General features: G+C 37.4%; 1 protein-coding gene across 6 annotated transcripts in view; it reads left to right on the top strand.

The window, feature by feature from the left end:
- Positions 1 to 1,403: 1,403 nt before the first annotated feature.
- SOX6 (SRY-box transcription factor 6) overlaps positions 1,404 to 16,393 on the top strand; it is a 257,653-nt gene continuing 242,663 nt past the window's right edge. For 5 of the 6 annotated variants that reach the window (XM_059473935.1, XM_059473933.1, XM_059473934.1 and 2 more), the window contains exon 1: positions 1,404 to 1,877. The gene's annotated coding sequence lies outside the window, so the exon portion shown is untranslated. The remainder of the gene's footprint in view (positions 1,878 to 16,393) is intronic. The other variant, XM_059473932.1, reaches the window with a different exon arrangement.

The following is a 16,393-nucleotide window of genomic DNA, read 5'->3' as shown; positions in this document are numbered from 1 at the left end:
AAAGGTCATGGCGAGCTCCAAGGACATGAAAGGTCATTGTCTCTTGTAACAATAGTGGATTGTTTGGTCCCATTATTTCCAGCCAATATTCAGTCAGGTGATAGAAAAGATACTACCAGTTTAGTCAGGTGGAACAGGAGAGAAAGATAATGCACCTACTACAGAACAAAAGATAACTATAATTCGCCTTTATTAAACAAAGTTGCACTTATTTGTGGCCATCCTCTGAAGAGGGTTGTTTACAGACTTACTATTTCAGCCTGCTTTGTTCAGCACTGCCTCTGTAGGCCATCACATCTCTGGGAAGAAATCCAATGTGTTAGAAAATGTTGTTTAAGCTTTCTTCCCATGAAGAGGAGTCCCCAGGAGTACCACTGATGTGATGCTTAACAATAAATTCAGTTGTTGTAGCTTTCTCACATTATTGGCGTCCCTAAAAGGTTTTCCTTCAAACACAGAATAAAATTAGCTATAAATATGAAATAAATTTGCTTCAAAACTTTACAGCATTTTATCATAAATTCTACAGCACATATTGCTGAAAGTTTACTGCAAACTGTATTAAGCACTGCTGAACAGAGAGCAGAGACCTATAGTTGTGTAAAAATAGATTAGCTTTAGGACTACTCTTATGCAAAAGGAAATAGATAAAGTCTCATCTTTAGTCTCTATGCAGAAGCTTTAGGAGACTTTGTTTTAAGGGAAAACCAGAACTACTGCCATATTATTTAATACAACAGCTATAGCAGAGTTCATAAGGAAAGCATTTCTGTTAGTGAATAGAGCTGTCACCTCTTATATTTTTCCAAGAGCATCCAAACCTCCAATTTACTGTTTTTCAGAAAGACATTTTCCCCCTCTCTTATTAGTTCCCTATCTTTGTAGTATTATGCCTTAGTCATCTATGCAACAAGTTTATTTTTCTTTTCCTCTTACCTCTGTTCACAATTAAAGCATGTCCCAAGGTCCATCACATATTTCCTAAAGACTAATTTCTCTAGGTAAGCATTTCCAGAATGTTCCACTTTCTTATATGAGATCTCTGAACTCTTTTACCGGGTTTGTTTTATAATACTTTTACTCATTTTACAATAGAGCTGCCAGAGCTGTATTGAATTTTTTGAAATGGATAATATGTATGTAATATACTACTATTACACTTGAAAATAAAAATAATATATAATTTTTAGGTATCCCATCTTAAACTGTTCTGACCTCATTTGAACTCCCCTTTTTGGCTATTCTGGGCCTCTCTTATCTCATTTTTACTCCTGGCCACTCTTGCTCTTGCTTTCTGACAACACAGATGGGTGGCCTTGCGCAAACTGATAACTGTGGCAATTTCTCAGCACACTATTCACTAATAAAATATGTTATTTTCAGAATTAGGCAGGCATGTGTCATACTTGCTGGCTGGCTGAAGATGAGAGGTCGAGCTGTGGCTTCCTGGGAGCCTGCAGTCGTATGAGCCATTGGACTTTACAGCTCCCAGGTTGTTGATGCATTGTTTTACCAGCAACTAGGTTAAGTAATTAGAGTCTTTCAGAGAAAGGAAGTCTTGTTTTCAGTGTTTGTAAGCTTTTAGTTTTTTAAGGTAATATATTCTTAATTTTTCTCTTTAGCTTGCTATTTAGTTCTCATTTATTATCTAGCCTGTGTTTTGTTATTTTTGTATTACAATGAGCCGAGGACTGTAGGCTGCTTCATTCAGAATGGGAGCCCTGCAAAGGGTTAACCAGCAGAGAATTACAAATGAACTATCAGGAAAGTTGATTATTAATCCAGCAAGAGAGAAAATATCCTTCCAGTTAGCAAGAATTAGTACCTGAAGAGCTGATAATATTGTTCGGGCTGTCGGTGTGGAATGGCAAAACCAGGTAAGCTAATCATCTTCTCAAAGGAACAAAATCTTTTCTTTCTGCTTTTCATTATAAGAGAGTTTAGTTTTTAAAAGAATCTTTGTTATTTTACTTAAAGTATCAGCATGTGAAACAGCATATGTTGATCCTCAGTTTCCTAAAATGAATGAAAGAAATTAAACTTGTGTTTAACTTTGGTAAGAAGATACATTTCTAAGCCATATTTCTGAGCTACGCAGTGTATGTAGCTGTGAAATATCATTACAATTCTTTCCTGGTTTGCGGTTAAGGGTGAGAACTGATTACAAAACCTGAGGAGTCCTTTGCAATTGCAAGCTAATATATTATGTAAGTCTGTCTTTAGTCATGCTTGGACATATTGTGGGGGTTACAGCAACTTTTGTGTTGCAGAGCTCTTTCATTCAGAGTTATTAGATTTCAGTTTTCACACTGTAGGAATTATTTTTTATGTTTGTTTTGATATTGTGAACACATTTCTGTTTGTTAAAAGTTTTTGGTTTTGTGGTTTTTTTTTTTTTGGTGGGGTTTCAAAAATCTATGATCTGGGGTTAGAAGAAAATAGATGTTTGGTAAACATTCCATTGTGTTTATACAGAGAAATGCAAATGAAACAATTAGGTTAGTTGAATATAATCTCATAATTTTGGTAATTTTTTAAAAAAGCTCAAAGCCCAATCTTGGGAAAACTTTTAAATTTCTGCCCCTGACACTAATATATAGATATGATAAACATTTATGTTTTTCAATGTAGTCTTTACTATTTAGCTTAATATAGGAGCTGTGTACAAGTGTTAGATGATAGTCTAGTGCTGTGGAAACTAGAAAGTCTGTGTTCAGCATTCGATAACTTTTCCTAGTTGTGTGCTGTTACTTCAATTAGTAGCACTTAAAAAAATCCTGATTTGCTTGTAGAACGAAATTCAGTATGTGCACGATGTGACTGCAGTATCTGCCTTCGTGAAAGAGAGCCCAGATTTTAGCCTGTTATGTATGAAACAGCCTGAAAGCTGTCTGAAAGGGATTGTGGTGATACAAGAGGGAAAACATGGATAAAACCTAAAGCGTTCCAAATTTAAAGGCTGAGCCCCTCTAGCAATGTAGTTCCATGGGGTAACTTTTCATGACCCGTAGAGAAAGGAAGAAGAGACCTTCTAATTTTGGCAATGGGAATAAGATATGGCCTAAGGCGAAGGAGAAAGAGAAAGGAAGAAGAGGCAGTGGGAAAGTGAAAGGGAGAAGTGGCGTTTGTCTGACAGTGTCATTGCGTCGCGTGTGACTTTGGCCTCCTCGAGCACGGGGACAGCTGGTGGCCAAGTCCTCTGAAGGGCGTCTCACCACGTTAGAGTAAACTAAAGTCCTAGAATTTGCTGACGACTGAGCTGTCAGGGCAACAAATATCAGGGCATTTTGGGAGCCACGCTAAATATTCAGATATACATAGAGGCAAATAACTTCCGGAGGCACATTTTAGCTGAGTATTTTAAGGAAGAACGGGGAGTTGCATTTTCCGAGTTTGATCACCGGCATCTAGGAAATATATAAAGAGCAAGAAACCCAATGATGAAAAAATTATCACACAGGAAATGATATACGTAGAAAAAACAAGATTGTAATTAGTGGAGGAAAGTAAGAAACTGATTAGAGAAATGAAATTTCCCAGATGTTTAAGGAAAAAATGAAAGTTAAATTAGGTAAGCTCTTTTAACTAGTATTGGGGAGGAGTGCTTCCTTCAGAATGGGAGAGCTAAACTTAAAATTAGAAAAGAGCTGGCAACTTGAGTTTAGCTCAACTGTTTTCCTGCACGAGTGACTCTTAGGAATGCTCTGCTTGGAACATCATCAGGAACAACTACTATAGAGCTGTTGGGGAAAAAGTAAAGCACAAAATGAAACTCTCTGTATGCTTATTTGGAATGATGAAGGTGATTATATTACTTATGTGTGTATTAACCACAAATTAGACAAATTAGTTGGATTTTGAAGTAGTACTTCAGGATTTATTGTATTTCATGTATGTATGTAGTTGACACTTGAGCTCTAGCACTGTACTGGTTCAACTGGTTCATTTTAAAATTAATTGTAAGCATTAGCTTATTGACAGAATCCTAAACCAGCAAATGAACAGAAACAGTCTTGATCCCCCTCAGCTATAAACCAGTGTAAATTAGCTGTTATTTTAATTATTATTATTTATATCAACTGGGATAAAAGTAATGTTCTTAAGCAAAAGATAGAAACAAAAGATATCAAGCAGAAACTCTGGGGTTTTTGTGTCCATTCCAGTGACTTGTTTCAACAACACAATAGCGTAACCTGGGAAAAATGTCCCCCTAGAAAGCAGTTTAGCTGGCACCACTGCTTTTGTGCCAGTTCCTGTTCTCTGTTGTGTATTACAGGAAAAAAAAAAGGAGAAAAATAAAAACCCAACCAAAAAGTTAGACGTGTCTGGAATAGGTTGATAAGAACATCATCTGATTTACTGGAACTAGTTTGAGCAGGGTGTTCATGTTAAGTAAAATTGTATTTTCTTCAACGCAGACTGTGTAGATCCCAACCTGTTTAAAGGCTTAATGTCAAGGAGACATGAAGCTCCAGAGGTCTCTGACTAACTAGACACACAGCTGCACTCAGGCGAGGCTGCAGAAGCAGTTAGCCTGCAGCAAGCAAGCCGTTCTTGCCACGACATGGTTGGTGCAGTGAGCTGAGATGGTGCAGAGGGTGGAGCATAAATATCTGTATGTTGCTTGATTCTCTACTTTATAACAACCTGATAGCCAGGAAGAAGCTTGTCTACGCAAACAGATGGCCAAAGCAAAGTTTGGGCCAGGTTATTTTTGTTTCTTGGACCACACCTTGTCTGTGGTGACAGTACTGGAGAGGGAACGTGTTTCAGGTCATTAGGAGCTCAGTGAAGCTCTATGGATAACACTGAGGTGTTTTACAAGATTCAGTGTAAAGCTGCATAGTTCAAGGAAGCTCATGTCTTATTAGCTATGGCTAAGGTCAGTTATCCACACAATGAGGGGGAAAGTCTTTCATAAACAAGTAGATAAATATGGTGCAGGTGATGCTTAGCCTTGCTGTAATGTCACCAAAAGAGCTCAAGAACAACTCCAGCTTTTACAGAGTCCTTATGGAACACCAGCAGCATAGAGTGGTCAGATATAAAATTATGTAGAAGTTGGGGAAAAAGGACAAATTCGGGGCATTTTCATGCATACAGGTGTCTATCTCTACAAGATACTAAAGAGAGAACGTAGAATTACAGAACTCTCCTAGAAGAAAATAAATTGTAAAATGCTAGGGCTGAAAAGACAAGTTGAACTAACCCAACCTAAATATCAGAATAAAACAGGCCTAGTGTCTTGTGGATTTTGCTTTCTGCAGACTCTGTAATGTTCCATGTATTTCAAAAGAGCTGTTTAGGTATATAGGTGTTTATGAGCACTTGATCCATGTCTGATAACAGAGAAAAATCATATAAGACTTCATTTTGCCTTTGGGGCTATAATTTTTGCTGTCTTTTGGAAAATAATTATATTTTCAACAGCTGCAAAAAGAGAAGAGCTTAAAGAGTTAATTGAATCACATGCTGCTAAAGGAAAACATTTTCTTTCCTTTTTTTTTCCTCATCTGAAGTAGGAGTGACATGTGTTCCTTATTACACCCAGCATAGTCCAGTAGTTTTTTAAAAAGACATACTCATGAAGCCGTGTATTCTCAAAGACACGTTATTTTCAGCTACTAAATCCTGGAGCAATCCAACACGTGTCATTTTTCACCTTCTGACTAGAGTTCTGTGGCTGTAGTGGATGATAGCCCATAACACCCATAGAACTGTAAAATGTAATCCCCTGTCTTTACTACACACCTTTTGGGTGCATTTTTATAGATGCCAGAGGAAAATCTGCTGGCATTTCTTTCCAAGTCCAAATCAGTGTTGGTGTAGTTATTAATTATTCTGTGGTCCTTAGGCCAAATGTTTTAATGGTAGTAAAAAAAACGCAGAAAAACAAGCACCCAAGACAAAACCCACAGCACATTTACTTTGATTGTAATCACCCAAGTTTGTGAGAGCCAAAGGACAGCAGACTGTTTTCCCACAAATGAGTTTCTTTGCAGACCTTACTGAGGAGGCTGTGATGTGCAGGTGTTCAGTGTTGGAGGCAAACAGGGGTGTTCAGAACAAAGTGGAGATTTTTTCAGGGCACTTTCTGCTTCAGTAGGTCAAGCAAGCAAACTCTGTGGTTCTGGGAGAAGGCCAAAGCTGGGTCCTTCAGCTGCACATCCTTTTGGCCTTTCTACCTCTGAACAGGAATGGATAAAGTAAAAATTATCTAACAGTTTGTCTGCTGTCTAGTAGTTTATGCTCATGTGCAAGTTTCCTGGCATTTTACACGTGTTTAAACCTCAGGGAGCATTGCAGTAGCCAGATCCTAATTGTTTATGCTCTTTTTTTTTTTTTTTTTTCAAAGCAAAGTTTTCATCCAGACTGTGCTTGTCTAGTTTCAATTTAAAGAGTTGTTCTACCACCATATTAACTTGGATTTTAAAAAGCCACATGTACAAGCATACACCCCAATTTTTTGCATGAAAAATGTGAGCTAAATATGAACTGTCCTTGTTCTTGCTTTACCAGGGTGGGCTTTTAGAATTTATTGAGGTAATGCATATGGTTTACTAGTTTATACTGAATCTCTCTTGTCTGTGATTTTTCAATAGAGCGCTTTTCCTTTGGAAAAAATAATTTTTAGGATGCTGTTGGTTCATCCTTCTACTTTTCCCATCAGCTGTAGTCTGTTTAACACTGTCACCACCTTAGAGAGCACAGGGCTGAGCGAAAACAAAATAGCTGCTGGTGACCCCATGACAACTGTCTGATAAACCTGATTGCTAACCTAGAGCGTTGTTTAATCTAAAAGCCAAATAAAACCCTGCAGGAGAGAAACATTGTTTTGTTCTAAATGCCTATTAGGAAGGGAGCTGCTGTGTTATAAGCAGCAGAATAATAAGCCTCTCTGGCTTGTCAGGGTTCAGATCTAGGCATTCAGTGCGTACTTGCCTGGACTTCCTATCGCAAAGAAAGAGCTGAGTTTTGGAATTGATGTCGAAGTCAACTACAACAATAATCAGTAATAGCAGCTTTGTGTTTCAGGGAGGATCAGAGTCTGCTTTGAGCTGTACTGATATAGTTCTAAAGATAGTATATGGACTTCATTAGGGTTATTCTCTTCTGCACCCTACAGCTGTGACATGGAATCCAGAGTTACTGGGTCCTCTGTCTCCTGCTCTCTGCTATTGGCTTTGTTTTCTTTTTCTTTTGTTTTCTTTCAAAGAGGGTAATGAATAAAAGTGACTACTTCATCTACTAGTATCACTAATAATTTCTGCATTGCATGAGAAATGTCACTTTCTCATTTTCCTAAAACTGAAGTTTTCAGGTAATAAATTAGAAAGAAACCTGGAAATAAATTATTGATCCTTTTTATAAATGTTTTTTTTTCCCCTATCATACCATTCATTATCTTTTAAGGGTACAGTCAACATGCCTTAGGTCACAGATGATCATATAAGTTTGAGAAATTTTAATTTATCAAGGGTGATGTTCTGATTTTACTTCCTTAGCTCCAGCAGTGAAGCAACCATTTTAGTATAAAAAATGTGCTAGTATGGTAAAATACCTCTTCAAAAATTATTATTGGAACTACACCACATGTGTTGACTGATACCAACCAAATCTAGAGACTTTATCATACAGTGGCAATTGAAAGAAAAACTATTTGTTGTTAAAAAATGTATAGCTTTGTGAATCTGTAATATTGTTTTTAGAACCGGAGTGGGAAGAGATCCCTGCTTTAGAAAATTTGTGAGCAAGCACTATATCAATTACTGTAGTTCTCAATACTAACAATTAGCATAGTGAATTCCATCCATATTATGTATAGGTGTGTCAGTCTAAACAACATATAATTATATGCAGGGTAGAGAACTTTTACCTCCATATTTATGTATCTGTGTATATAAGCATGCACACAAATGCATGCACACATAGATACAAGTCCGTTTCATCCATTATTTATATGCATTCTACATATGCAAATACATAGCTAAACGTATATGTTCACCTAATGGTCACGAATGTACATGTGCACAGTGCTACTCTGTGATTTTCATAATTATATTTGACCCAAAGCTTCATACTTGCTTAAAAATACTGTCTTCCATGTAATTCTACTTACAGAGATGACAGTCTATAATTTAGAGAACTAATACACTACCAGCAAAAATTGAGAATTACTTGATAATATCAGGAGTACTTGAGAGTGCTGATGATTCTTCCAGGCCATTTGTAGCAGTTTTTTTTGTGTAATGCATGGGTCAGTTTTAGGTTTTAGCATGGCAATGGGCCCATGGCCATCCCTGTGTTCTACCTTGCACTTGCAGGATTTATATTGTTAAACAAATAGAGAATTGAACATTGTACATGTTTAATTATTAGCTAAGATATTATTAAAGTTGTCTTCAGGGATTATAGAGATCTATTATAGAGATACTGTCTCTTATAGAGATACTATTGATATTTTTGCCAATTTAAAAAAAAATATTTTAAATTTTTTTTTAAAGAAAGATTTCAGGAGAAAAATCTTTAAAAAATATCTTTGTGGCAATATCTGTAGCAGTCTGTGAAGGGCTTGTGTCTCCTAATTGATGTAGTTGTCTGGAACAATTCCTTTTCTCATTGTTTCTGTTACCATCTTCTATAGAATACCATGATCTTCTAATATGATATTATATTGTGAAAACTGAAAATTAACCTAATCAAAATAGCTTTCAGATGCTTAATTAGATTTTTTGTGTTTGCTGGAAAATAGGGTTTTTTAATAGCTTTGTTTCTTACAAGATTAAGCAAGTATTAATTCTGTTTTCTAGTATTCATCCCGCTTTGCTGATCAGACTTCTTTAATTATAAGAAGTGTTTATCACTTTTCTGTCCCATAAAAGATAATAAGGTACATGTACTTTACAGCTTGAACCCATATGAAATGTTTTCTTTCATTCTTGAAGTCAGTGGGCAAGTGGTTAACCCCAAAAGTTGCACCAGTTTTTTAATAACATTGTCACTGATGGCTTTATTTTAATGATAATTTAGGGATTTTTTTATATACAATTTAAGAAAGCACTGATTCTCATTATGTGATACACAGTTTTTGTGGAATTTCTGAGAGTTGTGTGTGATTGGTAGAGATTTGCTATTGGCCTGAGAGTATCAGTATTGAACTACTGTACATTTGTGTTCTCTGGTGACTTCAGAATCATGGACTAGGAATAAGGTACCAAAAACAAAAGTGGGCCTTGTTGCATTTTGGGTATAAATCAACAGATTTATACCCACCTCAAAACTTTTTTGAAAACTGTCAGTCATTTGCTCTTCCTGCTAGGTGATTGTGGACTCACTGGTAATGTTTTGCAGATAATCTTTCCCTTTTTCTCTGCAGTTCTGTTTAATACCATTGTCATGGCTGAAGACACAAGCCTCTCTCGTCCATGGAGTGGTATTAATTTAATTTCATGAAACCTCATAAAGACCATTAAGCTTCATACAGGCACCTGCACTTTGCTTATAACTTAGACATCAGATTACAAGGTCAAGCATGTGATTTTCATAATTTAGAAATAATACTGGATCAAGACTTTGAATACATTGGATTTTGCCTTATGGCTTTGGATAGTGCCAATTTTTTCCCTCTGTTACAAACGTGGCATAGCTACCCAACCTTTGTTATCCTATTATTGTGGTTTATAGGTTGATAACCATTCTGTGAGTATGAGGTGTGGACCTGCCCCTGCTGCATTCCCTGAACTAAAGTGAAAAAGAAAAACAAGAAAGAAAGGGGAAAAGAACCCCCCCCCCTCCACTAACCATTAAATTGTAGGGTGATCTGGAGATAAAAGCAGAATCTCTTTTTTGCTTTTCAAATATTTGCTTGGCCTTCAAAAGGTATTTGCCTTTTGTGTTTACATTGGATTTATTTTTTTGGCCTACATGCAGAAAGAGAATGATACATTAAAGAATAATGGACAATAGTGAGGAAAATGCTCTCAGTTTTCACATCTAGCCTGTATTTTCTACTTTAAGTTTATTTTTTTAATCTTGTCTACTTCTATTTAAATAGAAACTGCTGAGTATTGTAAAGGGCTGTAAATGTGAAAGTATCAGATGAAGTACAGTACAAGAAGATTATCTACAGGTTGGCAGGCAGTAATGAGAGTTGGCAAAGTTCCATTTTCTTCTATGAACCTTTGGGACCTCAAGTTATTCCTGTGTGTGGCAGAACAATGTAAGGCTTCAAAAGCCAGTGGTCTGTCACTTGCAGGAGTGCTTTCTGCTGTTCCTGAGAGAGACAGGTGAGGTTTGTCTCTGTGAAGTTGTATAAATCCTCACCAGGGCAAAAGGAAAGATGCTTTGGCTGAGAGTTGATGTCTGTGTCATATCATCTTCAATTCTTTCCCTCTGGACGGCATTAGAGCTTCCTTGGAACCTGCATTGTCCCTTGTGGATTTACTTTCATTGAAAGAGCAGAGTTAAAGCAAGTTTGTATAAAAATATAGTGTAGTTGAAAACCCCACACTCAAGGGAAGCACCACTTTGTGACAATTGCTTGTTCCAAGTTTATCTTTTTTGTTGCTTGAGTCAGTCCCTTTGTTGTATTACACATAACTACTGCATCATCAAAAGCTTGTGATTTTGTTAGAGTGAAGTCATGAGATGGAGATATTTCCCATGCCTTCTTACTGTAATGTTTAGTATTTTTGATGCTCCTAACTTAAAAACAAACATGACCCAATGATTTATTCGAAGCATCTTGATTAATGCGCTTTGAAAACAGGGGCATTTATAATAGATAAAAATCTATTTCACCACATGTATGTCATAAAGCTCTTAGTATGTTACAGTTTGTGAAAATTACAGTCAGTTAATAATGTGTCAGCTCCCCACTGTGTGCTTCGTAGGGTACTGAATGGGTGTTACAAGATTTATTTGCTGGGTTTTGCAGGTTTTCTGTAGCGTGTCAGATGCCTTGCTGATTGCTTGGTGAAGCCTGGAGCATGAGCTCCCTCCTGCAATGTTTACTTTAAGTCAATCTACATTTGCTTAAAAGTATGACAGGATTGAAATCAGATCACCTCCTTGGAACTTTCCTAAAGGCCTGGATACTCTTTAGTGAGACTATTGTGTGTAATTTAGATGCACACTTTTGTGGGAATCACAATTTACCTCATAGTTCTTAGAATTACAGGGAATGGATTGGTAATAAAATGTGTATTGTAGTGTTGCTAAAATGATAATAATATTGCAAATAATTTCTATACTACTCTGGTATTTTGAAAGGAGGATAGGGAGTTATTTTATTGACTTTATTCATGATGTAATTACAATTTTCTCTCCTTTTATACCTTTCATTCTTATGTATTTCCTTGACCTGTTCATGTCTTGCAATTCTTTCATTCATAGAGAGAATTTCTTGGCCTTATTGATACAGCGTTATTTTACACCTAAAATTTTAGAAAGTGGGAATGCTGAGTTTAGTTTTGAGTTCTATTATCTTTCTGATGATTTTTTTTTCTTGCTGGGAATACATTGGAGCATTTCTGTTTAAATGTTTCCATTCATGTCCTGCACTGTGGGCAACCTTCAAGTTTAGTTAGAAGGTGCAGAAATACCTGTTTTCAAAAAATACAAAATCCTGAAGACAATTGATGAGTGGGATTAAAATCATAGGATGGCAGGCAATTTAGGCAACAAATAGGTGGTGGCTGTGGTGCTCCATTTAACTGCCATATAGAATGTTATATCAGGATAACATGACAAGTAAATTTCTGTGTGACTTCAAGAGCATCAGGCATTAACTTGTATAGCAATTGGCTTTAATAGGCAAAAAAAATCAAAGGGAGTTGAGAAAAAGAGAAATTGTGTGAGCTGATTTAGGATTTGAGGCTCTTGTCTGATGCTAATAAAGTTTCCTGATGTCATTCTTTTTGTAGCTATAATGTACACTACAGAAATAATTTGTATAATGTGTGCTTGCGTGTTCTATCTTGAATGAGGTATATGTTTATAATTTCTGGCTTTCAGATTTAAATCTGTGAACACAGCAAGAGCTCAATGAGTTCTGATAATAATAGTCCTATAATGCAGAGAGCCTGAGAACTTCCTTGCAAATCGAAGGAGTCATTCATTTCACAAAAGTGGTAGAGAAAGAAACTTGCCAGAGTTGCAAAGAATCATTTCTGCAAGGGTCACACAGGATAGATTAGACCATAATCAAAATATTTTTGGGACATCTTACGATTTTGAGAGAGGTAATTGAAAAGGAGCTTTGAGAATGGGTGTTTTGAGAAGTATGTTTTAGATCTACCACTTTGGCCATGTTTCTGTCTCATGTGCCCTAAACCCATGCATATTAAGAAATATAGGCTTTAATTCCATGTCTGGTTTCTACTGAGACCATGTATCAGGAGAGTAAGGCTCTTTCCCAGGTAATTATTGGGGAAGTTATAACCCTTCTCCTTCTGTTTCTCTTTCCCATTTTGTGTGTGTAACTATGTACGCAAAGTAGCAGTGGTAGAAATTTCTAGAAATAATATGGAACAAAAATTTATGTTTTAAACTTTGTTGTTTTTTCATTTGCAATTTCTCCAAACTTTATTTTTCGTTTAAAATTTACCTTTCTTCTCTACCTTCTAAAAACATATTTATTTTGTGTTGGTTTATTTGGAAATACTAGAGCACTGTGGGTGGAGTTTATGGAGATATCATATAGAATGTTTCTTACATGCAGAATGAAATGGTAGTTTTCCTTCTCTTTTGTACTTTCCCATTTTTAATATATTTAGTGATAATTGCATTTCATTGTGGAAGGTGTTTTCCACAAACAGGCTCGACTGGCACACTGCTGGGGCACCTTCAGGGGGCCCTGTGGTTCTGCAGAGAGTGTTACGAGCTGATAGCATATTTCTATCTTTCTAGCTCAAAACTTGGGATGTTTGAAATACTAAGTTTGCATCTGGTCGTTTTCGTAATGCTTCTGGCAAATCCAGAAGAGGCTTCCCAAAATCTTCTCATAGTATATTGCCATGCTGGACTAGTTCCTGTTGAACCTTTCAGTTGGTCTCAGGTGGCAACTTTCTGGTAGGTGCTGGTAGGTTTGGCCCATCAGGCACCTTAATCTGTCTTTCACTGGTTTAAGCTTAACCAGGTCTCTGGGCTTGTTTTAAAGTGCCTCCATTCCTCCCTTCCTCCCCACGCCCCAAAACCCAGTGCCTGGTAGAGGCACCTAGGAGAGCCCCAGGCATCTGTTGCCCCTGTTATTGACCTTTCAGGAGGAGGGTGAGTGGGAAGCACTCCACAGCCTCGGGTCCCCTTTAGGAAGGTCTGGTGCCAAGGCTGTTGGAGCTGGTGGGGACTGCAGTGGGAACCAGGGGGAAATGTGCACCCATTCCCACTGGTGATCCACGGGGTCTGCCTAGTAAAGCTGCACCTTAAAGTATATTCAGTGAAATCCTGATTCTGCTGAAGTTGCTGGATACTTAGGCATTAATTTTATATCAGCAAGGATTTCACCAGTATTTTTATTTTGCAGCTGTAGAGGGGGGGAAGCCTGAACCAAGATGAATGTGGCTTCATGTTGTGAAATAGATTCTCTGCTAGTTTCATCCTTGCCTTCCTTCCATCTGAATAACTGTAAATGATGTTCTCTGTTAATAAGTGTGTACTTTGTCTAAATTGCATTTATTTTTCTTTTGACATGTATACCATTTTACTATTAATCATCCCCTTCTGCTCTTTACTGTACAAAGACACTGTTGTGCTGATGGAACATATTTAATCTTTGGTATGTTGTATTTTATTTCTATTGTTGCTTTCCCATTGCTTTATGGAAAATCTTTCTTTATTGACTCTTAAATCACGGGTTAAGCCCTTATTGAAAACACGTTCTGTATGTACTTCTTGTGAGTGAAAGAAGTTCTTTTGAGGTTATAGGCTAGGCTTGTACAAATACTTCACTATACAGTAAAAATTCAGAGGTCTCCTATATGTTATCTAAAGCTAGAAATATACCCATTTACTCAGCAGCACATCATAAAAGAGATGCATACTATGTTCATGTCTGTCAGTGCCTTAAGTCATCACTCTACAGCCTTTTTTAAATTCTCTTTTTATTGAAACCAAGAAACAAAGCAAAGACCAAAAAAAAGCAAAACCAACATCAATTACATGTCAACATGACATCAAACAGCATAATATATCAGAAAAATAAATGTATGATCTGGTAACTCAATGATTTCTGTCCATGTGGCATTTACAGAGAGGTAAAGAAAAGGCAAATAGCTGCACATCTGTATTGGGAAAAATGTCCAATATAAAACTAGCCATTGTGACAGCATCAGAAAGCTCTCAGCTGAGATTACTTGGAAATAAATAACACACAGAAGAGGAAGAGAAGTTCCAACAGTCTTGCTCTTATATACATTTAGAGTTTTGTGCAGTGAGTGTTGTACAGGTATAAATCTTTGTATAAAAACATTACTTTAAGGATGGAGATATTCTGCTTGCTGATGCCAGGTCCAGGTTTGTAGTTGGACGCGTAGTACAGCTGCATGCAGAGAGATGCAAAAATGCAAGGAGGGAAAAAAAAAAAATCTCTGAAAATAAATGTGACTATCTGGTGAAACTATTAAAATGGATACTGACTCCAAGCCTATTTGTATATTTACTGAAAGACATATGAAAAAGCCTCTTTGTATAAGTGCTAAACACATGAAAACCACTGAGAATCAGTTAAGCCCCTAAAATAATAATCTGGGAATTCCATTCATTATTATAGCAAAGGGCATCATAACTTTATGGTAAGTAGGGAAGGGTAGGAGAGAGGTGAGGCTGTGGGGGTGGGAACTAGAGAAAGAAAACCCAGAAAGATCCAGAATCAAACACAGCCTCTGTTATTTGAATTTGTTTTTCGTTTTCAATGGAGTGATAACTGGAACAGCTCAGCCTGAACTGCCTGGCTCGACACTCCCCGTTCTAAGGAACTTGGATGTGTTTCACAGCTTACATCTGGACAACAGGGCACAGGGAAAAAAGGCTCAAAGATGGATCACATTCTCTTTGCACAGTTAGGGCTTGAATACAATATATAATAACTGTATAGATGAAAGAAGATATGTACACATAGACACATATATTTATGTATCTACACACGTGTTCATGTGTGTATAAATCTAGATTTCCAAGGGACTTCTCATTTTGTTCTTAGGCTCAGTTAACAGATCTATGTTCTGTCTCCTCAGAGTCAAAAGAAGTTATATTCTGGAATTTATTTGTCTTCTTTTTTTTTTTTTTTTTTACCCAAGCTGACTATTTATTCAGCGCTATCTGAGATCTCTTTTTGTTAATCTTATTCCAAGTACAGCTATAGGCCTCAAAGGAGGTGATAAGTGACCCATTGGACCTGGAAATGGTGCTTTCTGTGAGAGCAGGGAATATGTAATGAATTCCTTATCTTATCTTTTAGATCAGCGATAACTTCAGTGAGACCACTTGGTCAATATTGTACATCTCACTCTATGGTCTCCCCAAAGCAGTGACAAAACTGTGCCCAGTGCATGCAACTTGGCCTCTATGCATGGCAGGGCAGAGCACAGTGCAGCACAGAGCCTGTGGGGAGAAGCAGCTCCTGTGGGGAAAATAGCAGTGCATGGAAACCTCAAAGGAAATTTAAGAAGGGATGGTGTGAGCGTGCACGCGTGTGCGTTGAAGTCTGAAGGCAGAGAACTATGAGGGCTATGTGGAACATTTCCTGGAGCTTACAGCTCATAAACATGGCAGGATTGTCAGCCCTGCAGTGTCCATCCCTTCCCTCTGGGCCCCTGCCAGTGCCCCTGTGCCCTGTGTCAGGTGCTGCATCCTGGCCCCAGGGTGGGAGTTCCTCACACATCCTTCTGCTCTAGCACTCCCACCCCACGTTCTCTTCAGCCGGGGAAGGACTTTTCTGTCTCCCAGATGCTTGGATGTCAAAGTCCAGAGGACAAGGATAACTCCATTTCTGTTGTTCCATTTTGTCCCTCAGGTTGCTAAAGGCAGGGAGTGTGAACTAACTTAGTCTTTTATTTGTACGCTCATTTGTTTTGAGTGAGCTAACAGTAAACCACTAACTGTCATATCCCAAAATTTATTAAAATGGCATGTAGAGAATACAATTGCAGCTAACAACCAATTCCTTTGTTTCCCTGCTCTATTATGATTTCATTGTAAAATTTATTTTTCAAAATCGGGCTCATTCCATTCTCCTGCAAAGAAAATCCCCGCTGCCACTGAAACACTTTGGCATATGATGTGTCTTGTCTTAAAACCTTTACAGGCATCTGTCATCTCCTCATTTGCCTCTTCTAGACATAGATAAGTCCCTCTCTGTATTCAGCACAAGTGAAATGCAGCTTTTCTGGAGCAGGTT

This window comes from Ammospiza nelsoni, chromosome 6 (genome assembly GCF_027579445.1).
Source record: "Ammospiza nelsoni isolate bAmmNel1 chromosome 6, bAmmNel1.pri, whole genome shotgun sequence".
Classification (NCBI taxonomy): Eukaryota; Metazoa; Chordata; class Aves; order Passeriformes; family Passerellidae; genus Ammospiza; species Ammospiza nelsoni.
This window is presented reverse-complemented; position numbering and strand designations above follow the sequence as displayed.